The following is a 25,591-nucleotide window of genomic DNA, read 5'->3' on the forward strand; positions in this document are numbered from 1 at the left end:
AACACTGTTCTGTGGATTACTATCACTTTAATCCCTATTCCCCTTGTTTTAAGATATGCTCAGGTCTGTGTCTCATACAGAGTAGTTTTCCAAGATGCATTTTTATATGAATGAATGACTGGTCCTTTCTAGTGTAAAATCCAACCAATGGGGTGTATCTTTAAATATATGAACCTCATATAAAGGAGCATATTTGTTTATCTCATTAATAATAAATGAGTCATCTGCAAGGTTATTACGTACCGAGCTAGGAAAAAACGTAGTAACTTCTGCTTCTAATCCACAGGTAAGAATATGTGGTCATATGGTCACTGTAACAATTGTGGAAAATATCATTCCTAGCTGTTTAGCCACTTCTTTTTTTTTTTTTAAGAGTATTTCTTTTTTTTTAAAAGATTTTATTTATTTATTTGAGAGAGAGAATGAGAGCCAGAGAGCACGAGAGGGAAGAGGGTCAGAGGGAGAAGCAGACTCCCTGCTGAACAGGGAGCCCGATGTGGGACTCGATCCCAGGACTCCAGGATCATGACCTGAGCCGAAGGCAGTTGCTTAACCAACTGAGCCACCCAGGCACCCTGTTTAGCCACTTCTCAGTGACAGTTCTACTGCATGGAAGAGGCAGCACAATGGAAGTTACTTTAATGGTGAAGCCAGCTCAGTCTGGAGTTTGCTTTACGGTATTTTTTTTTTAACAAATATAAAAGTTTGTCACCACCTGCATGCCCAGCTTAGGAATAAGAAATAGGAAATTGCACATAAAATATTGGATACACTTTATGTAGTTCAATATTGTCCAAGATATTGAGCCATTATTCCATTTTTTTACTTCCTTGGCAGCTCTGAACTCCAGTTTTTGTCTCTCCAGCCCAGTGAGGATACCACAGCTTTCGGATATTGCTTTCTCATGAATAGAAGAAACAAATGATCTTAAGTGAAAAAACAACAAAACAAAACGTTATGGCAAGCATAGAACTTGCCTCAAAATATTTACTTTTTCTTGAGAATATTTTGTTTCTGTTTTCAGTAGAAAGGTTAGTCCAAGGTCAACTACTCTTTTATAGGTACAAGCAAAAATCCCAGGAGAGGATCTTGAGCAGAGGAGTGGAATCATATGAGTTGACTTCTATTTTAGGATACCACTCTGAATCCTGGGTTTGAATAGACTATAGGAGAAAAGGGTAAAATTGAGAACAATTATGAGGCTATTGAAATAGTCCAGGTGAGAGATGAGCATTATGGAAATATTAATAGCTCTATAAATTCCCTGTATCTGAGGTCATTCTAGGGTGTGGGCTGATGGGCCATGGCAGTTGCTGTTTAAATCTTGTTCTACAGTGGCTTCAGTTTAACTTCTTTCTGGACATCATGTATAAGTCAATATAATGAATATTAAGGTGTCCTATAGCAGTACTCCAAATATATATAATATAAGCATTTAATTAATCCTCCCCCTACTGTACATTTTCATTCTCATAACAGATTGTACGGATATTTCCTTTCAAGTGTTAGTGATATAAATGAGCAAGATAAAATGTCAACAATGATTGACTTTACACTCAAAAAGATCTTCTTTCTTGCTCAGGAAAGTTTGTGATTGATTTATTTATATACTGTAAAGCAAATCAATTTCTCTTTTATTTAAATATCAACTCATTTATTATTAATGAAACTTCACATAATGTTCATGTATTTAAAGATACATCGAAATAATATCAATTAAATTATAATACATTGATTACTTAAATCATCCAGAATTCTTAAATCCTGGGTACAGATAATGTTTTCCTTAAATATTTCAGCCCTCCAAAAGACAGTATTGCATAAGGGTTGAGTATGTATGTGTGCACTGGAATAAATTTCCTGAGTATAAAGCTCAGCTATGCTCCATGTGCTAGTGGCATTATCAGTGTATGGCTCCAGTCATTTGAGTCCTTAACTTAAGAGGAATTATTTTGCTTTCTAGAAGCCTGAAACTAAGCCATTAAAGGTTCCTCATGAATCTGAAGATTTGTGTTAACCCTGCCCATATCCTAGTTTTATCCTTTTCAAGTCATGTTACCCAGTGAATCACACAGTTCTACAATATATTCTTTCTTTGAACCTGCAAGATACAGATATGATCTGGTTGATGATATTCTTCATTGGCTGCTGCAATCTTGGTGCTGCAATGAGCCAGGAAGGAAGCAGAGGTAAGGAATCATGTAATTTTACTGCAGGATGATTTCACAACTTACGGTAAGAAACAATTATGGAACTGTATCCAGTGACTGTGATTATTTTTGACTTTCTATCACTATCAGACCATTGTCTGTTCTTTACTGGAAGCACATGCACATTAAAATATGGCAGAGATATATGTGGTTTCAGATAGACTACAGAGAGCAAAGGATCTGTCTAGTCAGAATGCCAACTGATTTCCTTAGGGCCCAGAACAAAGCGGTACGTTCACCATTGTTAATCAAGGGAGGATGATCCTATATCTGTATCTCTAGCTCTATCTATGTTTCTGTCAATATTTGTATCTTTATATGATAGATATTATTATTATGTATCCATTATGATCCAGGTACTTTTTTTTATTATGCTCAGTTAGCCAGCATATGGTACATCATTAGTTTTTGATGTAGTGTTCAAAGATTCATGAATTGCATATAACATCCAGTGCCCATCACCACACGTGCCCTCCCTAATACCCATCACCTGGTTACCCCAGCCCCCCACCCTCCTCCTTTCTGTAACCGTCTGTTTGTTTCCTGGAGTCCAGAGTCTCTCATGGTTTGTCTCCCTCTCTGATTTCTTCCCCTTCAGTTTTCCCTCCCTTCCCCTGTGGTCCTATAATATTTGTATTTTTTTATGATTGATATTATTATTATGTATCCATTATGATCCAGGTACTTTTATGTCTGTTAATTCTTAGAGCAATTCTTTGAAGTAGGAGTTAATTCTATCAATTTTTAAATACACCATACTACATAGAAATGATAGACCTAAGACTGAATCATAGAACAATCTATTTCAGAACCTTCATTCAGAGGTTCCATTCCTAGCTACACATAAGAAACACATTTGGAGCTTAAAGAAATTAAAATGCAGTACTACATCTCTGGAAATTCTGATTCAGTATGTCTGGGGTAGGAGCTCCAAATGTATGCTTTAAAAGCTACCCAGGTGGTTCTGATATAAAGGTAAGCTGGAGAACTCTTGCCTATGCTTATTTCACTCTACTTCTCTGCATTTTTATGTCAAAAAGAGAAGGCAGACACATTTCCCAGATTGCTTATTGTTGAGAGTCTTTTCAGGTATATACGAGTGAAGGTTATGTATTGAGGATGTCTGGTCAAGAATGTTCCTGTTCTTGTTTATTTTAACATTTCAACCATCTGCTATGTTCATAAGCTTCTAAAAATGTTCTATATGTATATACTAATATTACAAATAGGACATATTGGTCACAAAATTGTTGCATCAATAATGCAAATAAGTAAAAATACGTAAGTGAAAATCTTCTTTATTTTTTTCCCCTACAAGATTTTTTCTTGTTGTAAATACTTTTGCCATTCTTGACTTATTAATAAAATTTTACTTGCTTTTGCACTAATGACCACTTAAATTATAACTTTTTATGGTATGAAAATAGAATTAGGGTGCTGAATGCTACTGTGAATTAAGATTTTCATCTGTGTACATATTAAAATAACACATTCATTCCTATGAAGTAATAGGTACTGAACTAGGTGCATTGATTTGCCTTAAAATGAGCACCCACTATGTACCTGGCAGTTTTCTAAGAATGTTATATTCATTTAATCCTCAAAACAACGTAGAGAAGTTAGAGAAGCAACCTTGAATTCCACTGTGCAAATGATGCAGTAGAGGCTCAGAGAGGTTAGGTCAGTTGCCCTGGACCACCCAGCATATAACTGGAGCCAAGTTGAATGTAGGTTAGTACCACTCCAAAGTACTTGTCTTTGCCTTGTATTTAATTACTACAATTTTTATGCTTAGTGTCCTAGGAAAAATCACTTTCTTACTTCAATAATAACATTTATTTAGCAGATGACAAAGTAGAAAAAGCAGTGTATGATGAAATAAGAAACCTGGACTTATGTTCTTTCTTAACCAAGTGGATTCGTATCGTGAGAATGTCAGAGCCTATGTTCAAAGTGCTTCTGCTACAAGCTCTTTTCTGTAGAAAAATGTAAAACTACCTATTAAAAATACCTATTTAGATAGCACTTAGTATAGCAGGTACTTCACACATGCAGTTATTGTTATCATTAATAAAAATTCTCATTGGATAATCAGCCATATTATTCCTACTTACCTCTTTATCTTGGCTTCAGGAAAATAGGATAAGTATATCATATTTTAAGAACTGAAGCCTTACATCAGATTTTACTGATATTATCACAACATATAAGCCTTTATATGGTAACATAAAGGTCTGTGAGCTTTTTGTTTTTTTTAATATCACAACACTGAATCCAGGAATTTAATTGTGCCTTCTGAATAATGTGATATGGTATGGAGAAGAAGAATTGTGTTTAAGGGATTACTGGGGACATGAGGGATAAATGGTCTGGATAAATTTATATAGCAAGGGTACTGATGACTTTGAACTTAATAGTTTATATCAGGCTAAATCAAACAAACGGAGGCAGGTGTATTCAAATACCTTTTACAAAATATAGGGAAACAGGATGTTCTGGGAATACCGTAAGTTTAGGCCATTCTTTCCACACTTATTGAAAAGATGACAACTAGTGTAACAGCTCCTTCTAGAAGCCAACTAATTACAGGAAATTTAAAAGATAGCAAAAAAGTATTTGTATTACTACTGGAAATATAGTCAGTGTTATACTAGATATCCAGCAAACCGAAGCAATCAACAAGGTTCATTCCTGAGAAAATGAAGTAGACTATGAAAAGTCAGAAGAAATCATCACAGAATCTCATGTATACACTGACCTTTGGAAAAGCTAGTTTTAGAAATAAAGAGGAGTTGCAGGAGAGATGCTTTCAGCATTTAGAAATGGGCAGAGGTAGGCCATCTGAGGGCAAACATTGCCAATTCTAAAAAAGAAAAATTGTGTGGCATTCACGGATTTATATTTTTCCCTAATGTGGCAGATTTCTTCCCTACTGCAATAAACAGTACAAATGAAGGAGGCTCAGATAGACATAGTATACATCAGATATCTAAAGTCAAGGCAAGGTGGGATAGAAAACAGTGTATAAAATCTGACTCTAAGAGAAAGCAAATGGATGAATAAATAAATGTCACAGCAGAAATTAAAATATTGCTTAAAGCAATAAAGGGAATAATAGATATTCTGACATCAATGACAAATTGAGAAGCCACCATAATTCAGAGAAATCTCTTAAGGGAAAATCAGTCAGAGTGGAATGATTGAGAGCACAGGCTGTGGAGCTAGACTATGGGTTTATATCATGACTCTACAATTTATTTTTATTTTTTTAAATTCCAGCATAGTTAACATGAAGTGCTATATTAGTTTCAGTATACAATATAGTAATTCAACAGTACTATACATTACTCAGTGCTCATAATGATAAGTGTACTCTTAATTCCCTTTACCTATTTCACCCATCCCCCTACCCACCTGGCTCTGGCAAACATCAGTTTGTCCTCTATCTTTAAGAGTCTGATTTTTTGTTTCTCTCTTTTATTTTTTCTCATTTGTTTTGTTTCTTCAATTCCACATATGAGTGAAATCATATAGTATTTGTCTTTCTCTGACTGCCTTATTTCACTTAAAATTATACCCTTTGGATCCATCCATGTTGACACAAATGACAAGATCTCAATGAGATCTCTCTCTCTCTCTCTCTCTGTATCACTTCTTCTTTATCCATTCATCTATCAACAGACACTTGGGTTGCTTCCATTTCTTGGCTGTTGCAAGTAATGCCATAATAAACATAGGGGTACATCTATCTTTTCGAATTAGTGTTTTCATTTTCTTTGGGTAAATACTCAATAAAGGAATTACTGGCTCATTTGGCAATTCTATTTTTAATTTTTTGAGAAACCTCCATACTGTTTTCCACAGTAGCTGCACCAGTGTGCATTCCCACCAACATTGCCTGAAGGTTCCTTTTCCTCCACATCCTCGCCAACACTTGTTGTTTCTTGTGTTTTTAATATTAGCCATTCTGACAGGGATGAGGTGATATTTCATTGCGGTTTTAACATGCATTTCCCTGATGCTTAGTGATGTTGAGTATCTTTTCATGTGTTTGTTGGCCAATTGTATGTCTTCTTTGGAGAAATGTCTGTTCATGTCTTCTGCCCATTTTTTATTTTTTTTTTTAAGATTTTATTTATTTTTTTGTCAGAGAGAGAGAGAGCACAAGCAGGGAAAGCAGCAGGCAGAGCAGGTAGAGGGAGAAGCAGGCTCTCCGCCAAGCAAGGAGCCTGATGTGGGACTCGATCCCAGGACCCTGGGATCCAGACCTCAGCCAAAGGCAGACGCTTAACCGACTGAGCCACCCAGGCATCCCTTCTGCCCATTTTTTAATTGGGGTATTTGTTTTATGGAGTATTTGTTCATGGGTTTTGGGCTTTTTATATTTTAGACATTAACCCCTTATCAGATATATTAATTGCAAATATCTTCTCCCATTCAGTAGGTTGTTTTTTCGTTTTGTTTTGTTGATTGTTTCCTTTACTGTGCAAACCCTTTTTAATTTGATAAAAGTCCTAATTGTCTGTCTTTGTTTTATTTCCCTTGTCTTAGGAGACATATCTAGAAAAATGTTGCTAAACCAGATGTCAGAGATACTACTGCCTGTGCTCTCTTCTAGGATATTTATGGTTTCAGGTCTCACATTTTGGTCTTTAATCCATTTTGAGTTTACTTTTGTGTAAGAAAGTGGTCCAGTTTCATTCTTGTACATGTAGCTGTCCAGTTTTTCCAATACTATTTGCTGAAGAGACATTTTCCCATTGCATATTCTTGCCTCCTTTGTCATAGATTAACTGACCATACAGTTCTGGGTTCATTTCTTGGTTTTCTATTCTGTTCTATTGATCTATGTGTCTATTTTTTTTTTTTTAACCACTACCAACTGTTTTGATTACTATACCTTTGCAGTAAGTATATCCTGAACTCTGGGATTGTGATACCTCCAGTTTTGTTCTTCCTTTTCAAGATTGCTTTGGCTATTTTGGATCTTTTGTGGCTCCATACAAATTTTTGATTATTTGTTCTAGTGCTGTGAAAGATGCTGTTGGTATTTTGATAGGAATTGCATTAAATTTGTAGATTGCGGGGTGCCTGGGTGGCTCAGTTGTTAAGCGTCTGCCTTCGGCTCATGTCATGATCCTGGGGTCCTGGGATCGAGCCCCGCATTGGGCTCCCTGCTCCGCAGGAAGCCTGCTTCTCCCTCTCCCACTCCCTCTGCTTGTGTTCCCTCTCTTGCTGTCTCTCTCTCTGTCAAATAAATAAATAAAATCTTTAAAAAATTTTGTAGATTGCTTTGGGTCTTATGGATATTTTAACAATATTTGTTCTCCCACTCCATGAGCATGGGATATCTTTCCATTTGTTTGTGTCACCTTCAATTAATTTCATCAGTGTTTCATAGTTTTTGGAGTATAGGTCTTTTACCTCCTCGGTTAAGCTTATTCCTCAGTATATTATTGTCTTTGGTGCAATTGTAAATGGGATTGTTTTCTTAATTTCTCCTTCTACTACTTTACTATTAGTATATAGAAATGCAGTGGATTTCTGTATTTGATTTTGTATCCTGTAACTTTACTGAATTCATTTATCAGTTCTAGTAGTTTTTTGGTGGAGTCTTTTGGTTTTTCTATATGTACTATCATGTGACCTGCAAATAGTGAAAGTTTTACTTCTTCCTTACCAGTTTAGATGCCTTTTATTTCATTTTCTTGTCTGATTGCTGTGGCTCAGATTTTCAATACTATTTTGAATAAAAGTGGTGAGAGTGGACTTCCTTTTCTTTTCCTGATCTAATGGGGAAGCTCTCAGTTTTTCACCATTGAGTATAATGTTAGTGTGGGTTCTTCATATATTTATGACATCTGGTTTAGCAACATTTTTCTAGATATGTCTCCTAAGACAAGGGAAATAAAACAACATATATATTCATCTTTATTATGTTGAGGTATGTTTTAACATATTTTTTCTCTATACCAACATCACTGAGGGTTTTTTTTTATCTTTTAATTTTTTATTGTTATGTTAATCACCATATATTACATAATTTGTTTTGGTGTAGTGTTCCATGATTCATTGTTTCTTCATAACACCCAGTGCTCCATGCAGAATGTGCCCTCTTTAATACCCATCACCAGGCTAACCCATCCCCCTACCCTCTTCCCCTCTAGAAACCTCAGTTTGTTTTTCAGAGTCCATCATCTCTCCTGGTTCGTCTCCCTCACTGAGGGTTTTTATCATGAATGGATGTTGTACTTCGTCAAATGCTTTTCTGTATCTATTGAAATGACCATATTTTTTTGCCCTTTCTCTTGTTGATGTATCACATTGATTGATTTGTGAGTATTGAACCACCCTTGCATCACAAGAATAAATCCACTTGCCTGTGGTGAGTGATTTTTGTTAATATATCGTTGGATTTGGTTTGCTAATATTATGTTGAAAATTATTACATCATGTTCAGCAGAGATATTAGCCTATAGTTTTCTTTTTTTATAGTGTCTTTGTCTGGTTTTGGTATGGGAGTAATGCTGGCCTCATACAATGAATTTGAAAGCTTTCCTTCCTCTTCAGTTTTTTGGAATAGTTTGAGAAGAACAGGTATTAACTCTTCTTTAAATGTTTGGTAGAATTCACCTTTGAAGCCATTTGGTCTTGGACTTTTGTTTGTTGGGAGTTTTTGATCACTGATTCAATTTCATTGATAGTAATTGGTATGTTCAAATTTTTGCTTCTTTTCTGATTCAGTTTTGGAAGGTTATATGTTTCTATGAATATATCTGTTTCTTTTAAGTTGTCCAATTTGTTGGCATGTAATTTTTCATAATAGTCTCTTATAATCCTTTCTATTTCTGTGGTGTTGGTTGTTATTTCTCCTTTTTCATTTCTGAATTTGTTGGAGTCCTCTCTCTCTCTCTCTCTCTCGATGAATCTGGTTAAAGGTTTATCAATTTGTTGATTTTTTTCAAAGAACCAGCTCCAGGTTTCATTGATTTGTTCTACTGGGTTTTTTTCTCTTTGTTTTTCTTGTTTTAGTTTCTATTTTATTTATTTCTGCTCTAATCCTTATTATTTCCTTCCTTCTAATGGTTTTGTTTTGTTTTGTTTTGTTTTTTTTCTCTTACCAGTTTTTTAGGTGTAAGGTTAGGTTGTTTATTTGACATTTTTCTTGGTACTTGAGGTGAATGTTCCATGTGTACTTGAAAAGAATATGTATTTGCTGTTTTAGGATGGAATGGTTTGAATATATCTATTTGATTCATCTGTTCCAGTGTGTCAGTCAAAGCCACTCTTTCGTTGTTGATTTTCTGTTTGGATGACTGATGTAAGTGGGGCATTAAAATCCCATACTACTATTGCCTAACATTTGATTTCTTCCTTTGTGGGTTTTTTGTTTGTTTGTTTGTTTTGTTTTGTTTTGTTTTAGCTGCTTGGTGTATTTGGGTGCCCCCATGTTGGATGCACAAATATTTATAATTGTTCTATCTTCTTTTTGGATTGTTCCCTTTATGTCTATGTAGTGTCCTCATTTTCTCTTGTTACAGCCTTCATTTTAAAGTCTATTTTGTCCAATATAAGTATTGCTACTCCAGCTTTCTAATAAATGTTTTCCATCCCTTCACTTTCAATCTGCCCATGTCTTTCAGTCTGAAATAAATCTCCTTTAGGCAGCATATAGATGGGTCTTGCTTTTTTATCTAGTCAGTTGTCCTATGTCTTTTGATTGGAGTGTTCAGCCTATTTACATTCAAAGTAATTATGGATAGGTATGAACTTATTGCCATTTTGTTACTTGTTTTATAGTTTTGTAGTTGTCTGCTCCTTTCTTCTTCTGCTCTCTTCTCTTGTGTCTTGATGGCTTTCTTCAGTGATATCCTTGGATTCTGTTCTCTTTATTTTTTGCACATCTATTACCATTTTTTGATTTGTGGTTATCATTAGGTTTACATACACCATCTTATACATATAGCAATCTATATTAAGTTGATTGTTGTTTAAGTTTGAACCCATTATAAGTACACTAAATTTTCACTCCCTCCCCCTGCCATGTTAAAGGTATATGGTGTCATACTTTTCATCCTTTTATTTTGTGCCTCCTTTGACTATTTTTATAGATATACTTGATTTTACTACTTTTGTGCTTTAAACTCTGTACTGGTTTTATAAGTGATTAATCTACTACTTTTATTATGTTTATATCTACCTGTGAAATTTTTTCCTTTCCTACATTTCTTACTCCTCCTTATGGTCTTTCTTTTCTACTCTTTCCTTTCTTAGAGGACTGGTTTAGTGGTGATCGATTCCTTTAACTTTTGTTTGTTGGGAAACTCTTTATTTCCCTTCTATTCTCAACTATTGCCTTGCTGGATACAGTATTCTTGGTTGTAGCTATTTTCCTTTCAGCACTTTGAATATATCATGCCGCTTTCTTCCAGCCTGCTAGGTTTCTGCTGAAAAATCAGCTGATAGCCTAATGGGGTTTCCCTTGTATGTAACTGTTTTCTTTTCTCTTGTGGCTTTTAAAATTCTCTCTTTATCCCTACTTTTTCCATTTTAAGTATGTGTCTTTGTGGGGACCTCCTTGGGTTGGTTTTTTTATGGGGGCTTTTTGTGTCTTTTGGATCTGGATTTCTGTTTCTTTCCCCAGATTAGGTAAGTTTTCAGCTATTATTTCTTCAAATAGGTTTTCTGTCCCCCTTTCTCTGTCTTCTCTTTCTGGGATCCCTATAATTCCAATGTTATTACAATTATTGGTGTTGCTGAGTTCCCTTAATCTATTCTAATTTTTATTATTCTTTTTTCTATTTACACTTTAGCTTGATTGCTTTCCATTATTCTGTCTTCCAGCTCACTGATCTGTTCTTATCATAACTACAATTTAATACCTTTGAATCAGGGAGATATTTTATCCCCCTTTATCTGTTTTCACATATGTTAAATGGAGATAATAATTCCTAACTAGAGGAATATATAGATCTTAAGCAAATTAATACATGTTAAATGCCATTATATTAAAAACTCTTTTACATAGCTATTAGGGTAATTAATAATGAGAGGAGTACAAAAACCAAAGGAAAAGTAGATAATGTAACAGAAGAGAGAATAAGGGTATAGGAAAGAATCATGAAAGTAGCCAGTTTTAAAATAATGGCATAAATAACATTTCAGTTACAAACATGTTAGGTTGAATCATATGAAAGTGATATTCTATGGGTCATAAAAGGTCAAATATTAGCAACTTCACAAGGGTCAACCTAAAGATATACATGAGTTTTAAAAATTCTGTTTTAATGAGAGAAATTAATTTTTAGAAATTCATCTAAAATATAAAAATATACCCCTCACATGTTCATATTGTAGTCTTCAGTAAACCTTAAAAATATTTCATGTTCTAAATTGCAAAAATGGAATAATTATTGTTACTGTTCCTCCAATTTCTCTTTAGTGAAATAACTCAAATAATTTTATTATGAATTAGAGATAATTTATTAATTGCTGTTTTTCATTTTAATTTCAATAAGACAAACTTATTTTTAATTCCCCCCTTTTAAAACTAATCTGAAGCTAAGATGGTAGCTTGATATGTATTTGATCTACTTACAACACAGAAAATATTTTCTAGAGGTAATAGCAATTAAACATGCATAATTATACAGAAGAGCAAATTTTTTAAAAGATTTTATTTATTTGAGAGAGAGAATAAGAGTGAGAGAGAGAGCATGAGAGGGGGTTGGGTCAGAGGGAGAAGCAGACACCCTGCTGAGCAGGGAGCCTGATGCGGGACTCGATCCCTGGACTCCAGGATCATGACCTGAGCCAAAGGCAGTCGTTTAACCAACTGAGCCACCCAGGCACCCCAAGAAGAGCAATTTTTATTTTTATTTTTATTTTTTAAGATTTTATTTATTTATTTGAGAGAGAGAGAATGAGAGAGAGAGAAAGCACATGAGGGGGGGAGGGTCAGGGGGAGAAGCAGACTCCCTGCTGAGCAGGGAGCCCAATGCGGGACTCGATCCAGGGACTCCAGGATCATGACCTGAGCCGAAGGCAGTCGCTTAACCAACTGAGCCACCCAGGCGCCCGAAGAGCAATTTTTAAAATAAGATTTCACTAAAGGTATTTAATTTGTGATTTGATTATATGAGATTGGAAAATATTAGAGTCAGGAGACCTAAAATATTCGAGACTTCCTTTCTTATTTTATTTTATGTAATTGTGGATACTTGTGAAATTACTCTGAGCTATGTTATCACATATCTGCTATCTTTAATGAATGATGCTTTTGATGTTTGTCATTCAGTTGAGATGGAATATATATTAATACATGTTCATATTTTTAATATGGAAGATATATTTAAAAAATAAAATTAATGACTTTCTTAATAAATTTTAAATAAGGATAAACCTCCTACTCATATTAATATATTTGTTATTTCACCCAGAATAATATTTGTGAGAATGCATATTTTCAAGGAATTAGCAATACCTATTTTACTGCATAATTTGGTTAAGAACTTAAAATTCTTAAAATGTCATTTAGAGAAAAACTTCTCAGTGTACTGAAAATAAAATTTGTTGGAATCCTAAACGTTTATTAATCATTTTCACTCTAAACAAGATATAGTGATTAAGTAAATAACTTCCTGTATCTTTAGAGAAAAATAATTAATGGGAAATAAGTCTCCCATTTCTGATATAGTGTCTTTAGGAAAGACAGTGAAGCAAGAATCTTGCCCTGTTTTGATGCAGACAAGTAGGACATTGAAGAGACCCGAATTCCTCTCTGAAGTGAGGATGCTGCTGTTGCAACATCCTCCCTGTTCAAGTGTTCACTGAAATCCAACCCTCATTTAATTATCCCTCATCATGTGCACTGGCAGTCAGATCATGGAACAAGAAGAGCCCCTAACACTATACCTATAGTCAGCCACAGTAATCACTGGTTAAACCCACATCTGCAGAGGATTCTGCCCAGAATTGAGGCCTGAGAAGAGCAGGGGCATGGGCAGTGATGATGTGGTCACATTCTAGGGTATATGATCTATGACCAACTTCAAAATCTCCTGTTTGCTAGCTGTGGAATTATGGGCAATCTACTTAACTTCTCCATCCCTCACTGGACTTGAACTGGACTTGAACTGGACTTATTGGCATCTACTCACAAAGTAGCTTGAGTTCAATGAGTTAATTTGTTGAAAACTTTTCAAACAGTGCCAACCATATAGTAAGCACTCTAGATTTTAGTAATTACTGTTACCATCACTACCAGTGTGCCTAATACATGGGCCTCTTTTCCATTTTTAATGCCTGGTATTGAGTGCTGAATTCAGGCTGTACTTCTGGTGGGGAGATAGGAGAAGATTAACAGATTGTTTCTGATTCCTTCAGCTGACCTACAAGCTATTTTATAACACTTAGGCATTAATAGCCTGTTACAAAGGCAACCCGCCTTTCATAGATTATTTTACTTTATTGAGTACACATCTTATAGTTACTTATAGTTTTCTTACAGTTACTCCATGTGGCAATTCTCCTCTCTTCCATATGAGTGCTGGACATTAATTCCATCCCTCTATCATTTTTTCCTTTTTTTTTTTTTTGTCAGATACTTCCAATGATGTACCTTAGTTAGGGACAGGACAGTGGGCAGGTTTGTGTTCTGTCATCCCACTCACGTACTAATGCATCCACAATTCAAATGCTCAAGCTGTAGGGGGAGTAGAGGGATGCATGCTTTTCCAATCTACTTGATATTTTCTGCCCCCTCAGGGAGTCATATGAATTTTCAGATCTCCAAGTTACATTATTTTCAATTTCAAGTCCCATGTTGAGAATCAAGTTCACTAAATCCTAGACACATAGGCCTTTGGGTGGCTTGTACCAGCATCTTAGTAATTACAAGCTAAATGTTTATAACACCCTCACTCATGTTGCTCTAATAAATTCAGATTAGGTCAATTGGGACTTCAGTGCCCTCACAGCTAAAACTTAAGAAAGAAATTCAGTGGAAAGTAGAAATTAAAAGAAGATATTAGCAGAATTATGGCCATTGAGGGAAGGACTAGAATCAAATACATACGAACACTACAAAAAAAGAACGAAAATGTAAAAAAAGAGACTAACCTTGAGGGGGAGAAGCAGAAAGTCAAAGAAACTCATACTGATTGTGTTTAGGCTTCCCAGTAAAGAATGACAAAGTCATATAGGAAGAGTGTAAGGACAAAGGAACTTTGGAAATTGCTAGTAGGTATGTTTGTCACCATATAGTTCAGTAAGATTTTCCTATATAATTTTCAATAATTTTCCTAGCTGGGTTATGCTCAGGGCTAGGCAGTCCATATCCTTCAGGTGAATTATAGGCAAATAATTTCATCTGATTATAATATTCTGAATCAGTAGAGGCTAAGTGGAATATATGATATCAGTAACAAATCAGAAAAAAGAACATCATGGATTTTAACTTTGTTTCCTTAAAATCCTTACAAGAACTCCCTGGTATTCTCTGGGAGCATGGTAATGAATCCATATTAGAAACAGGGAAAATTTTAGGTTATTTATTCTGGGATTAAGGTAATGCCTGGCAAATGCTTTGTTGTCTTTTTCACAAAATGCTGTAGAATCTCATTAGAAATTTCTGCTTTGTAAGTGGGAAAATATATTACATTATTATTTATATTGCTTATGTTTCAAATGTAGGGCTCAGTCATCACTGTGACAGAATGGATCCTGAGACCAGAAAGCTCTGCAGAAGAAAAGTAATGGCAAAAACTGAGCAGTGACCTACAGAAGGTAAAAGCACATATGGATGTTATATGAAAACAATGAATCATGGAACACTACATTAAAAACTAATGATGTACTGTATGGTGACTAACACAACATAATAAAATTAAATTAAACAAACAAACAAAACAAAAGCAGGAGAGAGCAAAATTAAGCGGTTGGTTAGTATCTGATCCAGTATTCCCACTTCCGGTATATTTCTGAAGGAAATGAGATTGCTATATCAAAGGAATTTCTGCACCCCAAAGTTTATTGCAGCATTATTTATAGTAGCCAACACATGGAAACAACCAAGGGTCCATTGGTAGGTGAACGGATAAAGAAAATGTGGGCAATATATTTATGAATATTACTCTGCCACAAAGGAGTAGGAAATCCTGCCTTTTGCAACAACATGGATGGACCTTGAGGGCATTATACTAAGTGAAATAAATCAGACAGAGAAAGACAAGTACTGTATGATCTCACTTATATGTGAAATCTAAAAAACAAGTTAAACTCATAGAAACAAAGAGTAGAATGGTGGTTGCCAGGGGCTGTGGAGTAGGGTAAGGGGGAAGATGTTGGCCAAAGGATACAAACTTTCAGTTAAAGATGAATAAGTTCTGAGGATCTAATGTACTGCATGGTGACTATAGTTAAAAATATTGTACATTTGAAATTAGCTTAGAGAATAAATCTTAAATCTTTTCAACACACACACACGTTTAACTGTGTGAGGTAATGGGTGTATTAACTCACTTTGTTGTGATAACCACTTCACTATATCAAATGATTATGTTATATGCCTTAGATTTATATAATCTTATTTGTCAGTTATGCTTCCATAAAGTTTGGGGGGAAAAGGTAGTTGGTTAGTGTGAGGTGGTTTAGAGAAAGGGAGCCAGTCTCTTAAAAGAGTGTCAGATGGTCTGATCTTCAGCAGGAGGCTTTGTAGTAAAAGAAGGCAGAACTTTTATCATGGAACATAAAAATAGGACACTAGTTACTGGGATTGAGATAAAAGTGAAGGTTTCTTCACAAAGTAAAGCAAGAATAAAAATTGAAGTGTAAGGTATGAGCCTGTGGAGAAGGCAAGGTTGAGCATAAACACCCATCTTGCTCCCTGAGGGCCTCTTAAATCCTCCTAGATGGGACATGGTAGTATTAAAATTCTTATGCAGTAGCACCAATTAAAATCAATTTCAACGATGTACCTCAAACAATGAAAGTAAGTTCAAATCCTAAAATGAAAATCAAATAGTTCTTTGGTTTGTATTTAGGAGTTAAATTCAGTAGTATATTTAAAACCTTGAACTTACCGTGCAAAGTATATGCTAAAAGTGAAAGTATAAGTTAGAATTCTTCCCTAAATTTTTCCTCTGAAGAGGTGAACCATATATGTATTCTTAACTGTTGATGACATAAACATAGCTGGGACTTAATTTGTATCATTGTACTCTATTAGAGCTTTTTTTTTTAAACAGCTTTTTTGAGGCATAATTGACATACAATAAACTGTACATATTTATAATATAAACTTTGGTAAGTTCTTTTTGTTTTTTTATTAAGGATTTTATTTATTTGAGAGACAGAGAGAGAGAGATACGAGAGAGAGCACAAGTAGGGAGGAAAGGGAGAAGCAGGCTCTCTGCTGAACAGGCAGCCCAACGCTGGGGCTCAATCCCAGGATGCTGGAATCATGACCTGAACTGAAGGCAGATGCTTAACCAACTGAGCCACCCAGGCACCCCCTAAACTTTGATAAGTTTTGACATTTATATATACCCACAAAATCATCACCAAAATTAAGGTAATAAACATGTTCATTACTCCCGAAAGGTTTCTCCTGTGCCTTTGTAATTCCTCCTTCTGTTCTAGCCCCCACACCCAAGCAATGACTGATCCTGCTTCTGTAATTATAAACTAGTTTACATTTGATATTTTTATATAAATGGTATCATATGTTATATACTTTTCTTTACCTGGGTCCATTTAATTGAGTATAATTATTTGAGTTGTGCGTATCCGTAGTTCATTTCTTTTTCTTTCCTCAGTAGTGTGCCACTGTGGGAATATACCACAAATTATCTATTCATCTGTTGATGGAAATTCATGCTGTTTCCAGGTTTTTCTAAAAGATTTTATTTATTTATTTGACAGAGAGAGAGACACACAGTGAGAGAGGGAATACAAGCAGGGGGAGTGGGAGAGGGAGAAGCAGGCTTCCCGCGGAGCAGGGAGCCCGATGCAGGGATTGATCCCAGGACCCTGGGATCATGACCAGAGTCAAAGGCAGACGCTTAATGACTGAGCCACCCAGGCACCCCTACTGTTACCAGTTTTAATGAAATACAGCTGCTAAAACAATTCATGTACTTCTTTACCACTTCCAGAATTCTGTTTTTAAGAGTATAGCTATTCAGCTGAGGAAGTCAGAGCAAAATAATGTAAAAAGCTTTTTGAGAGAAGCTGTAATGTGTATGGCCTCAGTGGGAGTTACACTGATTTTTCTTTGCCTCCATGACTGCCCATTGTGTCCCATGAAGGCAAGTACCCAGTTTTTTATTGACGCAGGATGAATATGTACCTGAGTAAGATTCTATGGCATATTGAAGCACACTGAAGCTAAGTTCTGCTGGTTTAAATTTTTTTTGAGGGTTTTATTCATTTTTTATTTTTTTTAAATTTAAAAAATTTATTAACATATAATGTATTATTTGTTTCAGGGGTACAGGTCTGTGATTCCTCAGTCTTACACAATTCACAATGCTCACCATAGCACATACCCTCCCCAGTGTCCATCACCCAGCACCCCATCCCTCCCACCTCCCACCGCTCCAGTTTGTTTCCTGAGATTAAGAGTCTCTTATGCTTTGTCTCCCTCTCTGGTTTCATCTTGTTTCTTTTTACCTCCCTTCCCCTATGATTCTCTGTCTTGTTTTTCAAATTCCTCATATCAGTGAGATCATATGATACTTGTCTTTCTCTTACTGACTTATTTCGCTTAGCATAATACCCTCTAGTTCCATCCACATTGTTGCAAATGGCAAGATTTCATTTTTTTGATGGCTGCATAATATTCCATTATATATATATATATATATATATATATATATATATATATATATATATATATATACTACAGCTTCTTTATCCATTCAACTCTTGATGGACATCTAGGCTCTTTCCATAGTTTGACTATCATGGACATTGCTGCTATAAACATTGGGGTGCACATGCCCCTTTGCATCCCTACATTTGTATCTTTGGGGTAAATACCCAGTAGTGCAATTGCTGGGTCATGCAGTAGCTCTATTTTCAACTGTTTGAGGAACCTCCATACTGTTTTCCAGAGTGGCTGCACAAGGTTGCATTCCCACCAACAGTGTAAGAGGGTTCCCCTTTCTCTGCATCCTTGCCAACATATGTCATTTCCTGACTTGTTAATTTTAGGCATTCTGACTGGTGTGAGGTGGTATCTCATTGAGGTTTTGATTTGTATTTCCCTGATGCCGAGTGATGTTGAGCACTTTTTCATGTGTCTGTTAGCCATTTGGATGTCTTTGGAAAAATGTCTGTTCATGTCTTCTGCCCATTTCTTGATTGGATTATTTGTTCTTTGGGTGTTGAATTTGATAAGTTCTTTATAGATTTTGGATACTAGTCCTTTATCTGATATGTCATTTGCAAATATCTTCTCCCATTCTGTCGGTTGTCTTTTGGTTTTGTTGACTGTTTCCTTTGCTGTGCAAAAGCATTTTATCTTGATGAAGTCCCAATAGTTCATTTTTGCCCTTGCTTCCCTTGCATTTGGTGATGTGTCTAGGAAGAAGTTGCTGCGGCTGAGGTCAAAGAGGTTGTTGCCTTTGTTCTTCTCAAGGAATTTGATGGACCACTGTCTCATATTGAGGTCTTTCATCCATTTCGAGTCTATTTTTGTGTGTGGTATAAGAAAATGGTCCAGTTTCATTCTTCTGCATGTGGCTGTCCAATTTTCCCAACACCATTTGTTGAAGAGACTATCTTTTTTCCATTGGACATCTTTCCTGCTTTGTTGAAGATTAGTTGGCCATAGAGTTGAGGCTCTATTTCTGGGCTCTCAATTCTGTTCCATTGACCTATGTGTCTGTTTTTGTGCCAGTACCATACTGTCTTGATGATTACAGCTTTGTAATAGAGCTTGAAGTCTGGAATTGTGATGCACTGGCTTTGCTTTTCTTTTTCAACATTCCTCTGGCTATCTGGGGTCTTTTCTGGTTCCATACAAATTTTAGGATTATTTGTTCCATTTCTTTGAAAAAAGTGGATGGTATTTTGATAGGAATTGCATTAAATGTGTAGATTGCTCTAGGTAGCATAGATTTTTTCACAATATTTCTTCTTCCAATCCATGAGCATGGAATGTTTTTCCATTTCTTTGTGTCTTCTTCAATTTCTTTCATGAGTATTCTATAGTTTTCTGAGTGCAGATCCTTTGCCTCTTTGGTTAGATTTATTCCTAGGTATCTTAAGGTTTTGGGTACAATTGTAAATGGGATCGACTCCTTAATTTCTCTTTCTTCTGTCTTGTTGTTGGTGTATAGAAATGCAACTGATTTCTGTGCATTGATTTTATATCCTGCCACTTTACTGAATTCCTGTATGAGTTCTAGCAGTTTTGGGGTGGAGTCTTTTGGGTTTTCCACATAAAATATCATATCATCTGCAAAAAGTGAGAGTTTCACTTCTTTGCCAATTCGGATGCCTTTTATTTCTTTTTGTTGTCTGATTGCTGAGACTAGGACTTCCAGTACTGTGTTGAACAACAGTGGTGATAGTGGACATCCCTGCCATGTTCCTGACTTAGGGGAAAGGATCTCAGTTTTTCCCCATTGAGAATGATATTCACTTTTCATAGATGGCTTTTATGATATTGAGGTATGTACCCTCTATCCCTACACTGTGAAGAGTTTTAATCAAGAAAGAATGCTATACTTTTTCAAATGCTTTTTCTGCATTTATTGAGAGCATCATACAGTTCTTGTTCTTTCTTTTATTAATGTATTGTATCACTTTGATTGATTTGTGGATGTTGAACAACCTTGCAGCCCAGGGATAAATCCCACTTGGTTATGGTGAATAATCCTTTTAATGTACTACTGTTAGATCCTATTGGCTAGTATTTTGGTGAGAATTTTTGCATCCATGTTCATCATGGATATTGGTCTGTAGTTCTCCTTTTTGATGGGGTCTTTGTCTGGTTTGGGGATCAAGGTAATGCTGGCCTAACAAAATGAGTTTGGTAGTTTTCCTTCCATTTCTATTCTTTGAAACAGCTTCAGAAGAATAGGTATTAATTCTTCTTTAAATGTTTGGTAGAATTCCCTCCAGAAGCCATCTGGCCCTGGACTCTTGTTTGTGGGAGATTTTTGATTACTGCTTCAATTTCCTTAGTGGTTATGGATCTGTTCTGGTTTTCTATTTCTTCCTGATTCAGTTTTGGTAGTTGATACATCTCTAGGAATTCATCCATTTCTTCCAGATTATCTAATTTGCTGTCATATAGCTGCTCATAAATTCTTATAATTGCTTGTATTTCTTTGGTGTTGGTTGTGAACTCTCCTCTTTCATTGATGAATTTATTTATTTGGGTCCTTTCTCCTTTCTTTTTGATAAGTCTGGCTAGGGGTTTATCAATCTTATTAATTCTTTCAAAGAAGCAGCTCCTAGTTTCATGGACCTGTTCTACTGTTCTTTTGCTTTCTATTTCATTGATTCCTGCTCTGATCTTTATTATTTCTCTTCTGCTGAGTTTAGGCTTTATTTGCTGTTCTTTCTCCAGCTCCTTTGGGTGTAGGGTTAGGTTGTGTATTTGAGACCTTTCTTTTTATTTTTGATAAAGGCTTGTATTGCTATATACTTTCCTCTTAGGACCGCCTTCACTGCCTCCCAAAGATTTTGAACAGTTGCGTTTTCATTTTCATTTGTTTCCATGAATTTTTTTAACTCTTCTTTAATTTCCTGGTTGACCTATTCATTCTTTAGTAGGATTCTCTTTAGCCTCCATGTATTTGAGTTCTTTCCAACTTTCCTCTTGTGATTGAGTTCTAGTTTCAAAGCATTGTGGTCCGAAATTATTCAGGAAATTATCGCAGTCTCTTGGTGCCAGTTGATTCCTGATTTGTGACCCAGGATGTGATCTATTCTGGAGAATGTTCCATGGGCACTAGAGAAGTATGGGTATTCTTTTGCTTTGGCATGGAATGCTCTGAATATATCTGTGAAGTCTATCTGGTCCAGTGTGTCATTTAAAGCCTTTATTTCCCTGTTGATCTTTTGCTTAGATGATCTGTCCATTTCAGTGAGTGGGTGTTAAAGTCCCCTACTATTATTGTATTATTGTCAATGTGTTTATTTGATTTTGTCTTTAACTGGCTAATATAATTGGCTGCTTCCATGTTAGGGGCATAGATATTTAAAATTGTTAGATCTTCTGTTGGATAGACCCTTTAAGTATGATGTAGTGTCATTCTTCATCTCTTATAATAGTCTTTCGTTTAAAATCTAATTTGTCTGATATAAGAATTGCCACCCCAGCTTTCTTTTGATGTCCATTAGCATGGTAAATGGTTTTCTACCCCCTCACTTTCAATCTGGAGGTGTCTTTGCATCTAAAATGAGTCTCTTGCATACAACATATCGACAGGTCTTGTTTTTTTTATCCAGTCTGATACCCTGTGTCTTTTGATTGGGGTGTTTAGCCCATTTACATTCAGGGTAACTACTGATAGATATGAATTTAGTGCCATTATATTGCCTGTAAGGTGACTGTTACTGTATATTGTCTCTGTTCCTTTCTGGTCTGTGTTACTTTTAGGCTCTTTCTTTGCTTGGAAGACTCCTTTCAATATTTATTTTAGGGCTGGTTTGATGTTTGCAAAATCTTTTAGTTTTTGTTTGTCCTGGAAGCTTTTTATCTCTCCTTCTATTTTTAATGACAGCCTAGCTGGATACAGTATTCTTAGCTGCATATTTTTCTTTTCTTTTTTTTTTAAAGATTTTATTTATTTATTTGAGAGAGAGAATGAGATAGAGAGAGAGCATGAGAGGAGGGAGGGTCAGAGGGAGAATCAGACTTCCCGCTGAGCAGGGAGCCCAATGTGGGACTTGATCCCGGGACTCCAGGATCATGACCTGAGCCGAAGGCAGTCACTTAACCAACTGAGCCACCCAGGCGCCCTGCATATTTTTCTTGTTTAGTGCTCTGAATATATCTTGCCAGTCCTTCCTGGTCTGACAGGTCTCTGTGGATACGTCTGTTGCCGATCTAATGTTTCTACTATTGTAGGTTACAGACCTCTTGTCCTGAGCTGCTTTCAGGATTTTCTTTTTGTCTCTGAGACTTGTGGTTTTACTATTAGATGTCAGGGTGTTAACCTATTTTTATTGATTTTGAGGAGAGTTCTCTGTGCCTCCTGGATTTTGATGCCTGTTTCCTTCCCCAATTTAGGGAAGTTCTCCACTATAATTTGCTCTAATATAGCTTCTGCCCCTCTCTCTCTTTCTTTTTCTTCTGGGAACCCAATTATTCTAATGTTGTTTTCCTTTATGGTATCACTCATCTCTTGAATTCTCCCCTCATGATCCAGTTGTTGTTTCTCTTTTTCTCAGCTTCTTTTATTCTCCATCATTTGGTCTTCTGTATCACTAATTCTCTCTAACTGCCTAGCAGTTAGAGCCTCCATTTTTTATTGCATCTCATTAATGGCCTTTTTGATTTCGACTTGGTTAGATTTTAGTTCTTTTATTTCTCCAGAAAGGGAATTCTCTAGTATCTTCTATGCTGTTTTCAAGTGCACCTAGTATCTTTATAATCATCATTCTGAACTCTAGTTCCAACATCTTACTAATGTCTGTGTTGATTAGGTCCCTGGCAGTCAGTCCTGCCTCTTGTTCTTTTTTTTTTTTGAGGTGAGTTTTTCCATCTTGTCATTTTTTCCAGAGAAGAATAGATGAATGAGAGAACAAAATGCAAAAAAAAAAAAAAAAATGTTAAAAGGGTAACAATGTCCCCAGGAAAATATACACTAAACAAATGAAAAGAGACCCAAAACTGGGGGTGGGGGGAAGAAAGGGAAAAGAAAAAAAAAAAAAAAAGAACATGATCAGGCTGGTGAAAATAACAGATCCACACACTAGATTTTGGATGTATTTTCATGTGTTAGAAGAAATTGCCTCCCAAAATTTTAAAGAAGGAAGAACTTATTTTTCCTTATTTTATTAAAACTTATATATATACCATATATATATATATATATATATATGGTTAAATACGATGAAGGGATGGAATATGACTGTAAAGATGAAAATTAAAAACGATTTTAAAAAAGGAATTGATAAGAAGTTGGTTGAAAAAAGAATGAAAAAAATTGAAAAGAGAGAATGTGTTCAGGCGGGAGAGTAGAACAAAGCCATACACTAGGGATTTAGGGTATATTTTTGTCTGTTAGAAGAAATTGTATCCCAAAATTTTAAAGAGAGAATATATATATATTTGTATATATACACAAAAATTAAGGTTAACTACAATGAAGGGATAGAATATGACTAAAAGTGAAAATTAAAAAGGATTTAAAAAAAAGGAATTGATTAAGATGTTGGTTGAAAATGGAAAGAAGAAAAATTCAACTAAAAACTAGAAAAAGAAAAAAATAAAATTTAAAAAATTAACTGAAAAACTAAAGAATCATGAGAAAAGAACCATGAATTCTATATCCTATTTTTCTCTAGTGCTGGGGTTTTGTCATTCTCATTGATCGGTAAACTTGGTTTTGGCTGGATGTTCTTGCTGATCTTCTGGGGGGGGGGGTCTGTTGCAATGAATCTCAAATGTCTTTTCCCGAGGTGGAATTGCACCGCCCTTGCCAAGGGCCAGGCTAGGTAATCTGCTCGGGTTTGCTTTCAGTAGCTTTTGTTCCCTGAAAGCTTTCCATGCAGCTTTGGAGGATGAGAGTGAAAATGGCGGCCTCCCAATCTCTGGTCCTGGAGGAGCCGAGAGCTTGGGGCCCCACTCCTCAGTGCGCCCTCAGAGAAAAGCAGTCAGTCACTCCTGTCTCCCTGGTCTCTGGCTGCACTCCATACTCACCCGGCCTATGACTGAGCATTTCTCTCTCTTGCACATGACCCCGTTTGGAGTCTCCAAACCCAGCAGATTCGGTCGTTGCACTCCCCCGCCACTCCTCCTGGGGGAGAAAGGGGAGTCTCCCCGATCTCCTGCTTGTTGGGTCCCTGCTTGAAGAACAGTGGCCCAGCTGTGCCATAGATCACAGTTTATGGCAACCCTGAGCTGAGAGCCCACTCCTCAGCTCCGTCTTTGCAGCCGGCTTCCCTGCTCCAATACCTGGGAGCTCTGCCACACTCAAGCACCCCTGGTCTTTCTGTGACCCCGAGGGATCTGAGACCACACTGTCCCAGTGAGGGTTCCACCCCTGCTTAGCCACTGGAGCCATGTCCCTCAGTGAAGCAGACTTCTAAAAGTTCCGATTTTGTGCTCCACTGTTCTATCACTTGCCAGTAGCTGGTTGACAGAGGCTCCCTCCCCCCTCCCCCCATCTATCTTCCCATATATCACCTCGATTCACTTCTCCACACATCCTACCTTCCAGAAAGTGGTTGCTTTTCTGTTCAGAGAGTTGTTGCTATTCTTTTCTTTGATCTCCTGTTGAGTTTGTATGTGTTCTGAATGGTTTGATAGCTAGCTGAATTCCTGGGACCATACGGAATATAGGTTTCCTACTCCTCTGCCATCTTGCTCCTCCCCTAACTTCTAATATCATGATTAATTTCTTTATTCTAAGTACCCTTCTAAAGGAATTGTAGTGAAGATGCCCAAGCTTCATCGTTGTTAATTTTGGAATATGATCATCTTCAAGTTATTTCTAATTAAGTTTAAATTTTTTTCATATGAAAGGAATTCATACCCATATGCTTTGATTTCTAACATTTTCTGAAGACAGGCTTGAAGTCCACTAAGCTTGAAAGCATTTAAGATTCATTACACACTTTTCCTCGATGATAATGGAAAACAAATAAGAACATTAAAAGTACATTTTCTCAGTGACCTAATAAATATTTTCCACACGTTAAAATCATAGAATATAAGACTTGGTTGAAAGTTAGGTGTGTCATCTCATCAAGGCTATTTATTTTATACTTCTGGAGGTAAAGCAATTTGCTTAAAGCCACATAAGAACAGTTGCTAATGACTGTGTAAGTATTCAGGCCAGTTACCATCAAACTTCTGATGTGGTTTTATTTCCATTATTCCTTACTATTCCTGTTGCATTCTCAATTTTTAAAATAGCTTTCAAACTTGGGGAGACATACAACATTTTTATGCTAAATTTTTCATGAAAATAGATGTGCATTTTCTTAGCCAAAAGGTGTCATTTTACAAAGACAATCTGTCATCACTGTGAAAGCTACAAACTTCTATCCATGGAGAAATCCAAAACCTATACTTTTTGTTCTTCCTCTAAGTAAAATGTTGTCTTATTTACTTTAACTAAGAGCTGTTCTTGCTGGTAGAAATAGCAACAGTTTGCTTTAGATGAAATGTTCTTTTAAAAAGTCATAGCTCT

Source organism: Eumetopias jubatus, unplaced genomic scaffold, assembly GCF_037043125.1.
Source record: "Eumetopias jubatus isolate StellerSeaLion01/CBP00866 unplaced genomic scaffold, mEumJub1_p1.0 scaffold_8, whole genome shotgun sequence".
Lineage (NCBI taxonomy): Eukaryota > Metazoa > Chordata > Mammalia > Carnivora > Otariidae > Eumetopias > Eumetopias jubatus.